The sequence below is a fragment of the Salmo salar genome, chromosome ssa09 (genome assembly GCF_905237065.1).
Source record: "Salmo salar chromosome ssa09, Ssal_v3.1, whole genome shotgun sequence".
In the NCBI taxonomy this organism is placed as follows: domain Eukaryota; kingdom Metazoa; phylum Chordata; class Actinopteri; order Salmoniformes; family Salmonidae; genus Salmo; species Salmo salar.
This window is the reverse complement of record NC_059450.1, coordinates 64,707,659-64,721,622: the sequence shown is the minus strand read 5'-3', so window position 1 is coordinate 64,721,622 and position 13,964 is coordinate 64,707,659.

The following is a 13,964-nucleotide window of genomic DNA, read 5'->3' as shown; positions in this document are numbered from 1 at the left end:
TAACTTGGGTCAAACGTTTCGGGTAGCCTTCCACAAGCTTCCCACAATAAGTTGGGTGAATTTTGTCCCATTCCTCCTGACAGAGCTGGTGTAACTGAGTCAGGTTTGTAGGCCTCCTTGCTCACACACTCTTTTTCTGTTCCGCCCACAAATGTTCTGTAGGATTGAGGTCAGGGCTTTGTGATGGCCACTCCAGTACCTTGACTTTGTTGTCCTTAAGCCATTTTGCCACAACTTTGGAAGTATGCTTGTGGTCATTGTCCATTTGGAAGACCCATTTGCGAAGAAGCTTTAACTTTCTGACTGATGTCTTGAGATGTTGCTTCAATATATCCACATAACTTTCCGTCCTAATGATGCCATCAATTTTGTGAAGTGCACCAGTCCCTCCTGCAGCAAAGCACCCCCACAACATGATGCTGCCACCCCCGTGCTTCACGGTTGGAATGGTGTTCTTCGGCTTGCAAGCCTCCCCCTTTTTCCTCCAAACATAACGATGGTCATTATGGCCAAACAGTTCTATTTTTGTTTCATCAGACCAGAGGACATTTCTTCATAAAGTATGATCTTTGTTCCCATGTGCAGTTGCAAACCGTAGTCTGACTTTTTTATGGTGGTTTTGGAGCAGTGGCTTCTTCCTTGCTGAGCGGCCTTTCAGGTTATGTCGATATAGGACTTGTTTTACTGTGGATATAGATACTTTTGTACCTGTTTCCTTCAGGATCTTCACAAGGTACTTTGCTGTTATTCTGGAATTGATTTGCATTTTTCACACCAAAGTACGTACATCTCTAGGAGACATAATGCATCTCCTTCCTGAGCGGTACGACGGCTGTTTATACTTGCGTACTATTGTTTGTACAGATGATTGTGGTACCTTCAGGCGTTTGGAAATTTCTCCCAAGGATGAACCAGACTTGTGGAGGTCTACAATTTTTTTTCTGATGTCTTGGCTGATTTCTTTTGATTTTCCCATGATGTCAAGCAAAGAGGCACTGAGTTTGAAGGTAGGCCTTGAAATACATCCACAGGTACACCTCCAATTGACTCAAATGATGTCAATTAGCCTGTCAGAAGCTTCTAAAGCCATGACATACTTTTCTGGAATTTTCCAAGCTGTTTAAAGGCACAGCCAACTTAGTGTATGTAAACTTCTGATCCACTGGAATTGTGATACAGTGAATTGTAAGTGAAATAATCTGTCTGTAAACAATTGTTGGGAAAATTACTTGAGTCATGCACAAATTAGATGTCCTAACCGACTTGCCAAAACTATTGTTTGTTAACAAGAAATTTGTGGAGTGGTTGAAAAACGAGTTTTAATGACTCCAACCTAAGTGTATGTAAGTATGTAAACTTCCCAACTTCAACTGTATTTATATATATAACCAGAATATATACCCTACCGTTCAAAAGTTTGGGGTCACTTAGAAATGTCCATGTTTTTGAAATAAATATTTTTTTTGTCCATTAAAATAACATCAAAATGTTCAGAAATACAGTGTAGACATTTTTAATGTTGTAAATTACTATTGTAGCTGGAAACGGCAGATTTTGTATGGAATATCTACACAGGCGTACAGAGGCCCATTATCAGAAACCATCACTCCTGTGTTCTAATGGCACGTTGGGTTAGCAAGAGGACCAGTACATTAGAGTGTCTAGTTTGAGAAACAGACGCCTCACAAGTCCTGAACTGGCAGCTTCATTAAATAGTACCCGCAAAACACCAGTCTCAATGTCAACAGTGTAGATGCGACTCCGGGATGCTGACCTTCTAGGCAGAGTTGCATAGAAAAAGCCATATCTCAGACTGGCCAATAAAAGGAAAAGATTAATATTGGCAAAAGAACATAGACACTGGACAGAGGAACTCTGCCTAGAAGGCCAGCATCCCGAAGTTGCCTTTCACTGTTGACGTTGAGACTGGTGTTTTGCGGGTACTTTTTAATGAAGCTGCCAGTTGAGGACTTGCGAGGTGTCTGTTTCTCAAACTAGACACTCTAATGTACTTGTCCTCTTGCTCAGTTGTGCACCTGGGCCTCCCACTCCTCTTTCTATTCTGGTTAGAGCCAGTTTGCGCTGTTCTGTGAAGGGAGTAGTACACAGCGTTGTGTGAGATCTTCAGTTTCTTGGCAATTTCTCGCATGGAGTAGCCTTCATTTCTCAGAACAAGAAAAGACTGATGAATTTCGGAAGAAAGTAATTTTTTTCTGGCCATTTTGAGCCTGTAATCGAACCCACAAATGCTGACGCTCCAGATACTCAACTCGTCTAAAGAAGGCCAGTTCTTTAATCAGCACAACCGTTTACAGCTGTGCTAACATAATTGCAAAAGGGTTTTCTAATGATCAATTAGCCTTTTAAAATGATAAACTTGGATTAGCTAACACAACGTGCCATTGGAGCACAGGAGTGATGGTTGCTGATAATGGGCCTCTGTACGTCTGTGTAGATATTCCATAAAAGATCTGCCGTTTCCAGCTACAATAGTCATTTACAACATTAACAATGTCTACACTATATTTCTGATCAATTTGATGTTATTTTAATGGACAAAAAAATGTGTTTTTCTTTCAAAAACAAGGATGTTTCTAAGTGACCCCAAACTTTTGAACAGTAGTGTGTGTGTGTGTGTGTGTGTGTGTGTGTGTGTGTGTGTGTGTGTGTGTGTGTGTGTGTGTGTGTGTGTGTGTGTGTGTGTGTGTGTGTGTGTGTGTGTGTGTGTGTGTGTGTGTGTGTGCTGAGTGTACAAAACATTAAGAACACCTTCCTAATAGAACAGCCTCAATTTGTCGGGGCATGGACTCTACAAGGTGTCGAAAGCGTTCCACTGGGATGCTGGCCCATGTTGACTCCAATGCTTCCCACATTTGTGTGAAGTTGGCTGGATGTCCTTTGGCTGGGGGACAATTTTTGATACACATGGGAAACTATTGAGTGTGAAAAACCCAGCAGCGTTGCACTTCTTGGCACATGGTCAGTCTCTGTCATGGAAAGAGCAGGTGTTCTTAATGTTTTGTACACCCGTTTTACAGTTGCATGGCGGGAAAGTCGACTGGAGGAAGGAAGGCAGGCATTGGGCAAGTTCAAAACACTACTTGTAATTTCATCTGATATTTCAAATTTTCTTGATACGTATGACACATGACGGTTCATAGTGAGTGGTTGTTTATTTATGGCTTGTTGAGATCAACATATCCGTAAAAAAAAGTGTCTGTTTTTTCCCCCTTTTATCAGAATAAACAAAATCTAACCCTGAGGCATTTGTAAAACAGCTTCACTTTTAGTAGTGTAATCAGATAGCCGTCAACACCTGGCTCTCACACTGGTTCCTTTCACTAAATAAATACTGTAGTCTAGTGGTTGAATGACTTATTTTAGGTGACATTATGATGGATCCTAATTGAAGGGTGGATTGCTTTCTAATTGCTGTAAGTTGCATAACTGAATGCACACTACATTGCATCATTCAAGTAAAGCTAATACATCATGTTTCATGTTTGACTACTTCACATTACATTGAATATATTACCCTTTTAGCCATGGGTAATGTATAATGCTGGGATCACACCAACTCTGGCAACAGCGGGAAGCCCAGTCCTTTCAAAGGGAGAAGTCTGTCTCTCAGGGGACGAGGTTACATTGCCATTGCCTCATCAGAAGCTGATTTAAAAATGACATTGTTTACACAAAAATATGACATTTATGGACCACTTATCTAGATTAGAGAACAAACTCAAAAAGTGAGCTCACCTGACCTGAGACATGGTCTTACACATTCTTAACATCCATAAATATGACGCACATTAGTTATGAATTATGACTCCAATTAATCACTTAGGACCAGTCACCACTTGGTGGCAGTAATGTCCATGGCTTACTTCAAAGCAAGCTTCACCTCAGTATGAATTGATTGTCCCCCAACTGTAATATAGCTCAGATCTTCCATTCGTGAGCTATGAGAATCGTTCCCCCAAGTCAGTGAGTTTGCCCTGTAGCTCGTAGGAAGTGAGACACGCTAGAGGATGTAAGCAGCACGATGACACATCACTTTATGGTCCTTGGAGACGACTGGCAGGCACGTGGAAAGCCCCCTGCTGTGCTTGACTTGAATTCCTGGCCAGGGTTTGACTTAAATGCAGCCTGGAGGTACGGGAGATAGACGATGGGAGGAAAAGATTGAGCGGAAGGCTAGGAGACATGCGTCAGGTCCGAGGTTTGTCGGCCCATGCCAGTGAGACTAGACAACGCATAGGGAAATGTCGCCCTTTATGCTCACTCTCTCCCTGCACGTTGTGGAGCGTGACATTACTGGCCACATTCGTGACAACCTATGAAGGGTTATCGTGGGCATCTGAACAGCACTGAACATCACTGTTTACATCTAAGATGTGTTCTTTGTGCTGTTGGTCAGTGTGTTCTCCTACACTACTGGATGGACTGGTTGTGGTCGAGTATGGATGCAGAAGATGTGTAGATTCTGCAGAATTTTACAGTCCTGAGTGGACCTCAGCCACCTGTCCTTAGACTGATCTCAGATCTCATTGTTTTACCAATGTTTTTACATCTTGATCCTTTGGACCTACAACCCAGTTCCAGCCTTGTACTAATGCTCCTTCAGTCAATCAAGGGCTTGTTTGATGATTAGATTAGTTGAATTGTGTGTTAGTACAAATGCTTACACCTAGTTAAACTGTAATAGAAATGGAATCAAATTGACCTCACCTCTGGCTGACTACAGAGACACGTACGACAGCCGAGGGCCCTTAGAATAGCTGAGGTCGACTGGTGTCTTGACCGTGTCAAATCCCCCCCCGAGATCTCTTTTAGAAGTATTGTTATTTCCGTACTTAGCAGACAACTGTACCCGGACCGACCGTCATAGCTTACATTTCAGCCCTTACCAATTCGCAATGGCTGCATATTCTACTCAGGCTGACTCGCTCTCAGAGACATTCTAGCAGTAACCTTCTCCTCTCACAGCTGATATCGAATTGGACATAACTATAATCACAGCGCTCTGACAACATCACTTCAAACATGTCCAGTGATGCAACAATGTTAGTGTAGCATTAGGGGTACATAGAGTCTTATAGCTCTGGTGTCAGGCATATAGCCAAGGTGTAGATGTTGTTGACCATAGATCTTTCCTCACGTTAGGGGCATATCAATGGGCTGAGTGTGGGGTCTACCTCCCTCCCACCCCCCTTTCAAATGTTGTGACCTTTCTTTTGAGGAAACACTGATCTATATGCCAGTAAGTGACAGGCTGACACCACCTAGATACAGCCAATTAAATGAACAAGGAGAAGAAAAAAAAGAGGGAACATTTTAAGCATTCATGGAGAGCTTTCAAAATGGAACTGGAACAATGAGTTGGCCTCGGGGGGAAAAAGTGATCATGCTGGTATGTTTATATTAGACAGAAAGGAAGCCGTCATTGTAAGGGATTTATTTTCACAGGAACCACTTTGACAGTCTACTGTCTCTTGACAACAATTCCATGGATATACTTGTTACTTCCACACATATGTACATCTTTATAGGCAGAAAGCAGGCAACAATCATTTCAACTCTTCTTTTAGACGGTTACTTCTAGGCCAATTACATTGCGAGGAGGTTTTGGGGAGTAGGGGTTATCCAAGGATGGGGGACTTTGCTAGAACAACTTCCAAAAACAGACGTTAGGAAAGGATCGTCTGGAGGAGGAGGGTGGGATAGAGGACGTGAGGGGGTTCATCATCTATTCCCATAAGCGTCCCGGACCAGTAAAATACAGTGTTGGGTACAGCAATAGGCCGCGGTTATTAATAAGAGGGGAGGTGTGCTTTGCTCGACAAGCGCCAACACGCGAGAGCATTACCTCCACGGCTGGCTATGGCAAAGATGTGAGCTGCATTCCTCTGCCCACAAACCCAGGCTTTTTTCTAACCAACAGAGCAGAGGCAGTAACAGTAGTTGGGAGATGTCTCACTTTAGCAAGATAGTGAGTTCATGTGGATTTGTTGTGGACTTGTTCAGTAGTGTCTGTGTTGCAAGTTTGTGTTTCACCTCTTTGAAGCTTGGATAGAAGTGCATGTGTGTGATGGACACGTTAACTTTTAGCATGCACCCTCTGTCTTTCATCAGCTTTTGCTCCAGCCCTGCTGCTCTAACACACCTTATTCTGCTCATAAAGGTCCTGAATCAGGTGTGATAGAGTAGGGCTGGAACAAAAGCCTGCACACCCAGCAGGGTTACAGGAGGAGACTTGGCCACCCCTGTATTAAAGGCCCAGTGCAGTCAATATTCAGTTTTTCCTGTGTTTTATATATTGTACAACCGCTGATGAAATTTAAACTGTACAAGTGTGAAAAACATTAGATCAGTGTTATTTCCTAATAATTGCTGGTTGAAAATACAAGACACACAGGACCTTCTAATCAGCAGGTTTGCATGGGCGGGAGTTTCAGCTTTCCATGGTGACATCACCATGTGGTAAATTGGTTAAAGTATCAGGAATCAAAGTAAGACCCAGATGCAGACTGTCGAAGTAACAATATTTAATGTTCCAACAGGGACAAGCAGAAGACAGGTCAAGGCAGGCAGAGGCTGGTAATCCAGAGGAAGGCAGAGGTACAGGTCAGCGGGCAGGCAGAGTGATCAAGTAGGCGGGCACAGAGTCCAGAAAACAGGCAAGGGTCAAAACCGGCAGGACTAGCAAAGAGAAATAGACAACAGGAGCAAGGGGGGGGACGACACTGGTAGACTTGAAAACATACAGGACAAACTGGCACAGAGAGACAGGAAACACAGGGATAAATACACAGGAGAAAACAAGCAACACCTGGAGAGGTTGGAGACAATAACGAGACAGGTGAAACAGATCAGGGCGTGACATAAAGGTACAATCCAGCCATTTTCATCTCAATATCAAATCATTTTCTGGGTAACAATTAAGTACTTTACTGTGATTGTTTTCAATTATAATGGCTTCTTAGCAAAGATCAATTTCTCAAGCAAGGAATTTGAAATAGTTTTTGGCTAAAAAGCTATTTTTGCCTATTTTTATTTACAGTAAGGTACTTAATTTAATTGTTACATAGAAATGCTTTGATATTGATATAAAACAGATGCATTGGGCTTTTAAACAATCAATTAGTGTTGTGATTCACCATAAGTAGTGACACATAACCCACCATGTCTGCCTCTGTAGACTTTGGCCCTTGAATGAGTGACCCTTCGATTGGTCATTTTGTGAATTCATGCAAATTGTTTGAGTTGGACAACAAAAGCTATTATTGAACCCATAATAAGTAATATCATGTTGTGAGTGTTCAGAAGTACCCTACAACAGCCCATTTGAGGACATTTTATTGTAACCGCACTCGTCATGTGGTTATTTAGAGTGTCACTGTTTTCTAATGCTAATAACTCCAATTGGAGTGATCACAGGCAAAGGTGAGATATGCTACCTCGAAAATACTTCCAATTGAGAGCCCTCATTTTCCTCATAAAGGTCCCCTGTTGCTTCCCTCCATTTGAGTCCAACCCCAGCACAAGCCTTGGGCTGTAGGTTATTTAAGCAGACATTTGGCTAACATGTCTCACTCACAACAGTGGAGTTGAATAAAGCAATTTGTCAGTCCCCAAACACTTCCAAAAATATGATTGTATCTGTGATGAGTGTAGCCCCCGAGGTGTGAGGGTATTTAGTACTCTCACTTAACCGTAATGGGGGAACCTTCAGTATTCAAAGAATGATGGTAGCTTTTTTTCAGCTAAAGCGTATCTGTTCTGGAAGGTCTTATCAAGATGAGTTGAACCCATTTACAGCTAAATGGTGTGTGACAAGCGCTATGATTTGCTGCCTCACTCTGTGCCAATGTGATTGGTTCTGCATATGTTGTCTAACGTACATCTGTCTGTCAACGCACAACCTTTGTAGTTTACAGTGGTGGGAAAAGTACTCAATTGTCATACTTGAGTAAAAGTAAAGATGCCTTAATAGGAAATGACTCAAGTAAAAGTGAAACTCAACCAGGAAAATACTACTTGAATTAAAGTCTAAAAGGATATACTCGAAATCCTTTCAAATTCGTTATATTAAGCAAATCAGACGGCATAATTTTTTGGTTTATTTTATGGCTAGCCAGGGGCACACTCCAACATAATTTACACACAAAGCATTTGTGTTTGGTGCCTTTGCCAGATCAGAGGCAGTAGAGATGACCAGGGATGTTCTCTTGATACAGTAAGTACGTGAATTGGATCGTTTTCCTGTCCTGCTAAGCATTCAAAATGTAAAAAGTACTTTTGTGAGTCAGGGAAAATATGTTGGAGTAAAAAGTACATATTTTCTTTAGAAATGTAGAGGAATAAAAGTAAAAGTTGTCAAAAATATAAATAGGATTTCTACTACCCCCACAAAAAATACTTAAGTAGTACTTTAAATATTTTTACTTAGTTACTTTACACCATATCATGTTTCAAGTTAGCAGAATCACATGAACGTGTTGGGCTGATCATTTATGTATAATATAATGCTTTTAAAATTATTCGTCTGATATCTATTTTGGGATAAACGTTTTATCTAAATTGCTACATATTCATAGTATTATGTTTAGTTTTGCATGTTAAACAACATATTGTATTGTTGTAGACACACAGTTTACACTCGTCGATAAGCTTAATCGTCAACATGCACTTCAATAGAACTGATTTAATATCTATTTATTTTGCACGGAAGACACACACCCGGCTTCAAAAGCGATTTTTGGACAGAACATGAATAAATTGTAGCGCACGTGTAGCATTTTCTGTAACAAAAGAAAATGTACTCTGAACACTCATAAAACAATGTTCCCAGATAACTCATCTAGTGGAAGGATCAGTTACTGTTTGGCCCCACTTAACGTCCGCCTCTGCACATTCTGCTAAGGTTGGAGAATATACAGGTCTTCTTGCAAAGAAAATGGACCATTTTACTCAAGGGGTGGAGGATTGATTTATAACTGACAATGCAAAACACCCAGGTGTTATTCGGCTCGGCCTATTTGAGCAAAGAGAATTTATATTTTTTTTGCAACACTGTTGTGCATGAATCTAGACATGCATCACTTTATCCATCCTCGCAGTTAATATGATGATGTACTAACTAGTGTTTAGTGAGTTGTCATAAAGGAAATCCGTTGATGCAGATTTCACAGCAAAATGTAGTCTATAACATAGTGTTTCCCCTCCTCAAAAATGAAGACACTCAAGCAACAACAACAGAAACTCCAAGGGTGTCGACTAATTCAGTGTTTTACAGTGGGTGGAGGTATCAGTTTGCTCGCCTTTTTAATCTTCAAATCTACATCTGGAAAAGCACATTTTTTCCTTCTGCAAATAACATCTGCAGCTAAAAGCCCAGACAGGTAGTTAGAGCTGATTGGTCATGGATGGATTCCCCCCCCCCTCTCTCTCTCTCCTTCTCGTTCTCTCTCTCTCTTCTTCTCTATTTTTTTCCTCTCTACAAAGCCCAGAGGCTAGTATTTCACTGATTACAGAGTCCCCCCATTTGAATGGCCGTTTGTGTATTGTCAGAACAAAGGGGTGAGGAGGCTCTAAAGAGGTGCTAGACAGGGGAATGGATTGGGCTCAACCATTAGGCTGAGTGGAGTTGCAGGTTGAGGCTAGCTGCAGGGGCACCCTCCTGCACTGAGGGGACTCCTCCTACCTAATGCGGTTACTGCTATCGCTAAGAAGCTACATGGCTTACTGGCGGTCCATCAGAAGGGGCATTGTATCAAATGAAATAAAATTGTATTAGTCACATGTGCCGAATACAACAGGAGTAGTAGACCTTACAGTGAAATGCTTACTTACAAGCCCCTAACCAGCAATGCATTTAAAAATATGAATAAGAAGTAAAAGTGACAAGTAATTAAAGAGCAGCAGTAAAATAACGAGACTATATACAGGGGGGTACCGGTACAGAGTCAATGTGCGGGGGCACCGGTTAGTTGAGGTAATATGTACATGTAGGTAGAGTTATTAAAGTGACTATGCATAGATAATAACAGAGAGTAGCAGCAGCGTAAAAGAGGGGGCAATGCAAATATTCTGGGTGGCCATTTGATTAGATCTTCAGGAGTCTTATGGGTTGGGGGTAGAAGCTGTTTAGAAGCCTCTTGGACCTAGACTTGGCGCTCCAGTACCGCTTGTCGTGCGGTAGCAGAGAGAACAGTCCGTGACTAAGGTGGCTGGAGTCTTTGACAATTTTTAGGGCGTTCCTTTGACACCGCCTGGTATAGAGGTCCTGGGTGGCAGGAAGCTTGGTCCCAGTGATGTACTGGGCCGTACTCACTACCCTCTGTGGTGCCTTGCGGTCAGAGGCGGAGCAGTTGCCATACCAGGCAGTGATGCAACCAGTCAGGATGCTCTCGATGGTGCAGCTGTAGAACCTTTTGAGGATCTGAGGACCCATGCCAAATCTTTTCAGTCTCCTGAGAGGGAATAGGTTTTGTCGTGCCCTCTTCACGACTGTCTTGGTGTGCTTGGACCATGTTAGTTTGTTGGTGATGTGGACACCAAGGACACTTGAAGCTCTCAACCTGCTCAATCATCTCCTTGGTCTTGATCACGTTGAGAGAGAGGTTGTTGTCCTGGCACCACACGGCCAGGTCTCTGACCTCCTCCCTATAGGCTGTCTCGTCGTTGTTGGTGATCAGGCTTACCACTGTTGTGTCATCGGCAAACTTAATGATGGTATTGGAGTTGTGCCTGGCCATGCAGTCATGAGTGAACAGGGAGGGGACTGAGCACGCACCCCTGAGGGGCCCCAGTGTTGAGGATCAACGTGGCGGATGTGTTGTTACCTACCCTTACCACCTGGGGGCGGCCCGTCAGGAAGTCCAGGATCCAGTTGCGGAGGGAGGTGTTTAGTCCCAGGGTCCTTAGCTTATTGATGAGCTTTGAAGTATCTATGGTGTTGAACGTTGAGCTGTAGTCAATGAATAACATTCTCACATTTGGTGTTCATTTTGTCCAGGTGGGAAAGGCAGTGTGGACTGCAATAGAGATTGCATTATTTGTGATCTGTTAGGGCGGTATGCAAATTGGTGTGGGTCTAGGGTTTCTGGGATAATGGTGTGGATGTGAGCCATGACCAGCCTTTCAAAGCACTTGAGTGCTACGGGTCGGTAGTCATTTAGGCAGATTACATTAGTGTTCTTGGGCACAGGGACTATGGTGGTCTGCTTAAAACATGTTGGCATTACAGACTCGGACAGGGAAAGGTTGAAAATGTCAATGAAGACACTTGCCAGTTGGTCAGCGCATGCTTGCAGTACATGTCCTGGTAATCCGTCTGGCCCTGCGGCCTTGTAAATGTTGACCTGTTTAAAGATCTTACTTACATCGGCTGCGGAGTGCGGGATCACACAGTCTTCCAGAACAGCTGGTGCTCTCATGCATGTTTCAGTGTTATTTTCCTCGAAGTGAGCATAGAAGTAGTTTAGCTCGTCTGGTAGGCTCGTGTCACTGAACAGCTCTCGGCTGTGCTTCCCTTTGTAGTCTGTAATAGCTTGCAAGCTCTGCCACATCCGATGAGCATCAGAGCCGGTGTAGTACGATTCAATCTTAGTCCTGTATTGACACTTTGCCTGTTTGATGGTTCGTCGGAGAGCATAGCGAGATTTCTTATAAGCTTCCAGGTTAGAGTCCCACTCCTCGAAAGCAGCAGCTCCAACATTTAGCGCAGTGTGGATGTTGCCTGTAATCCATGGCTTCTGGTTGGGGTATGTACGTACGCTCACTGTGGGGACGACGTTATCGATGCACTTATTGATGAAGCCAATAACTGATGTGGTGTACTCCTCAATGCCATCGAAGGAATCCCGGAACATTTTCCAGTCTGTGCTTAGCATCTGCTTCATCTGACCACTTTTTTATTGATCGATTCACTGATGCTTCCTGCTTAATTTTTGCTTGTAAGCAGGAATCAGGAGGGTAGAATTATGGTCAGATTTGCCAAATGGAGGGCGAGGGAGAGCTTTGTATGCGTCTCTGTGTGTGGAGTAAAGGTGGCCAGAGTTTTTTTCCCTCCAGTTGCACATTTAACATGCTGATAGAAATTTGGTAAGACAGATTTATGTTTCCCTGCATTAAAGTCCCTGGCTACTAGGAGCGCCGCCTCTGGGTGAGCGTTTTCCTTTTTGCTTATGGCGGAATACAGCTCATTCAGTGCAGTCTCAGTGCCAGCATCAGTCTGTGGTGGTATGTAGACAGCTATGAAAAATACAGATGAAAACACTCTAGGTAGATAGTGTGGTCTACAGCTTATCATGACATACTCTACCTCAGGCGAGCAAAACCTTGAGACTTCCTTAGATATCGTGCACCAGCTGTTATTTACAAAAATACATAGTCCGCCGCCCCTTCTCTTACCAGACACCACTGTTCTATCCTGCCGATACAGCGTATAACCTGCCAGCTGTATGTTGATAATGTCATCGTTCAGCCACGACTCCGTGAAGCATAAGATATTACAGTTTTGAATGTCCCGTTGGTAGTTTAATCTTCCGCGTAGGTCATCGATTTAATTTTTCAAAGATTGCACGTTTGCTGGCAGAATGGAAGAAGTGAGGGTTTATTCAATCGCCTACAAATTCTCAGAAGGCAGCCCTCCCTCTGGCCCCTTTTTCTCCTCTTTCTCTTCACGCAAATGACGGGGATCTGGGCCTGTTCCCTGGAAAGCAGTATATCATTCCGTCAGACACGTTAAAGGAAAAAAAGGATTCTGCCAGTCCGTGGTGAGTAATCGCAGTTCTGATGTCCAGAAGTTATTTTCGGTCATAAGAGACAGTAGCAGCAACATTATGTACAAAATAAGTTAAAAAAAACAAGTTACGCAAAGAAACAAACCAAAAAACACAATTGGTTAGGAATACGTAAAATGTCAGCCTTGTTCTCCGGTGCCATGTTTTTCCAATCCTAACCATACAGTTGACCTCTAGGTGTGAAATGGGACTACATTCTCAAGGCCCACCACTACCTGAAGAAGTATACTCGCCCGCCCCACAGTTTAATAGCAATTAGATGGGTTGATCCATTCTGTTAACAGGTTTTGACCTTTAAACACTCACTAAATACTTCTCGCCCACTGACTTGAAGGTAATGACTTCAAATCAAAGTGTTTACCGCCTTAGGTGGGTTGACTAGGTCATGAGGTTGGAGGCCAGTGGCATGGTGTTGACACGGGTATAATCTCATGGAAGCCTCTTTTTGGAGGTGTTTTTAATTTGTTGTTGAAGTTACAAAATGGCTACGCATTTAGACACACACTTCTTTCAAATACATGGTTATGTATGTACAGCTGTATAACTTTTTTTGACACTTTCCAGTCTTCAAAACTGAAGGCTGAGAGTATGGATTGAGACAACCATTCTAACCAGGTTCTCCAAGTCTTGCAGCAATTTTATGCCACATTACCAACAACCAGCTCCTTAAATTGGTAATTACAGCAATCCAACAAACAATTAGGGGGTCATTTCGATGCAGAAAAACTTCAAGAGCTGACAACAAATTACTTACGTCATTTTGCTCCCTGAAATGTCTTTCACCAGTTCACCCAATTTTTAGCAGTTATTATGTCGTTAGCGCATAATTCATAGAATTCAGCATTGGTTTTAAAGGTTAAATGAGCCCCCGACATTAGCCTCTGCTATCCAAGTGAATCTTCATATTATGCCAAAGATACAAAATGGACCAGAAAAGTAGAGGTATGTGGCTCATTGATCAGTGTTATGAAACAATTGTTTTTACTACATCATGACAGTTTTTGGCAGTTGCGTTTTTCACCATCCATTAACCTGGAGCCTGAGAGTAATTGTATGAGGAGTTTAGTGAGGCGTGCAAATACATCATGAAAATGATATCATATGTTAGCAACTAGTGGTGAGGGATCCATACTGTGTGTTTGTTTTTTATGCGTGTAC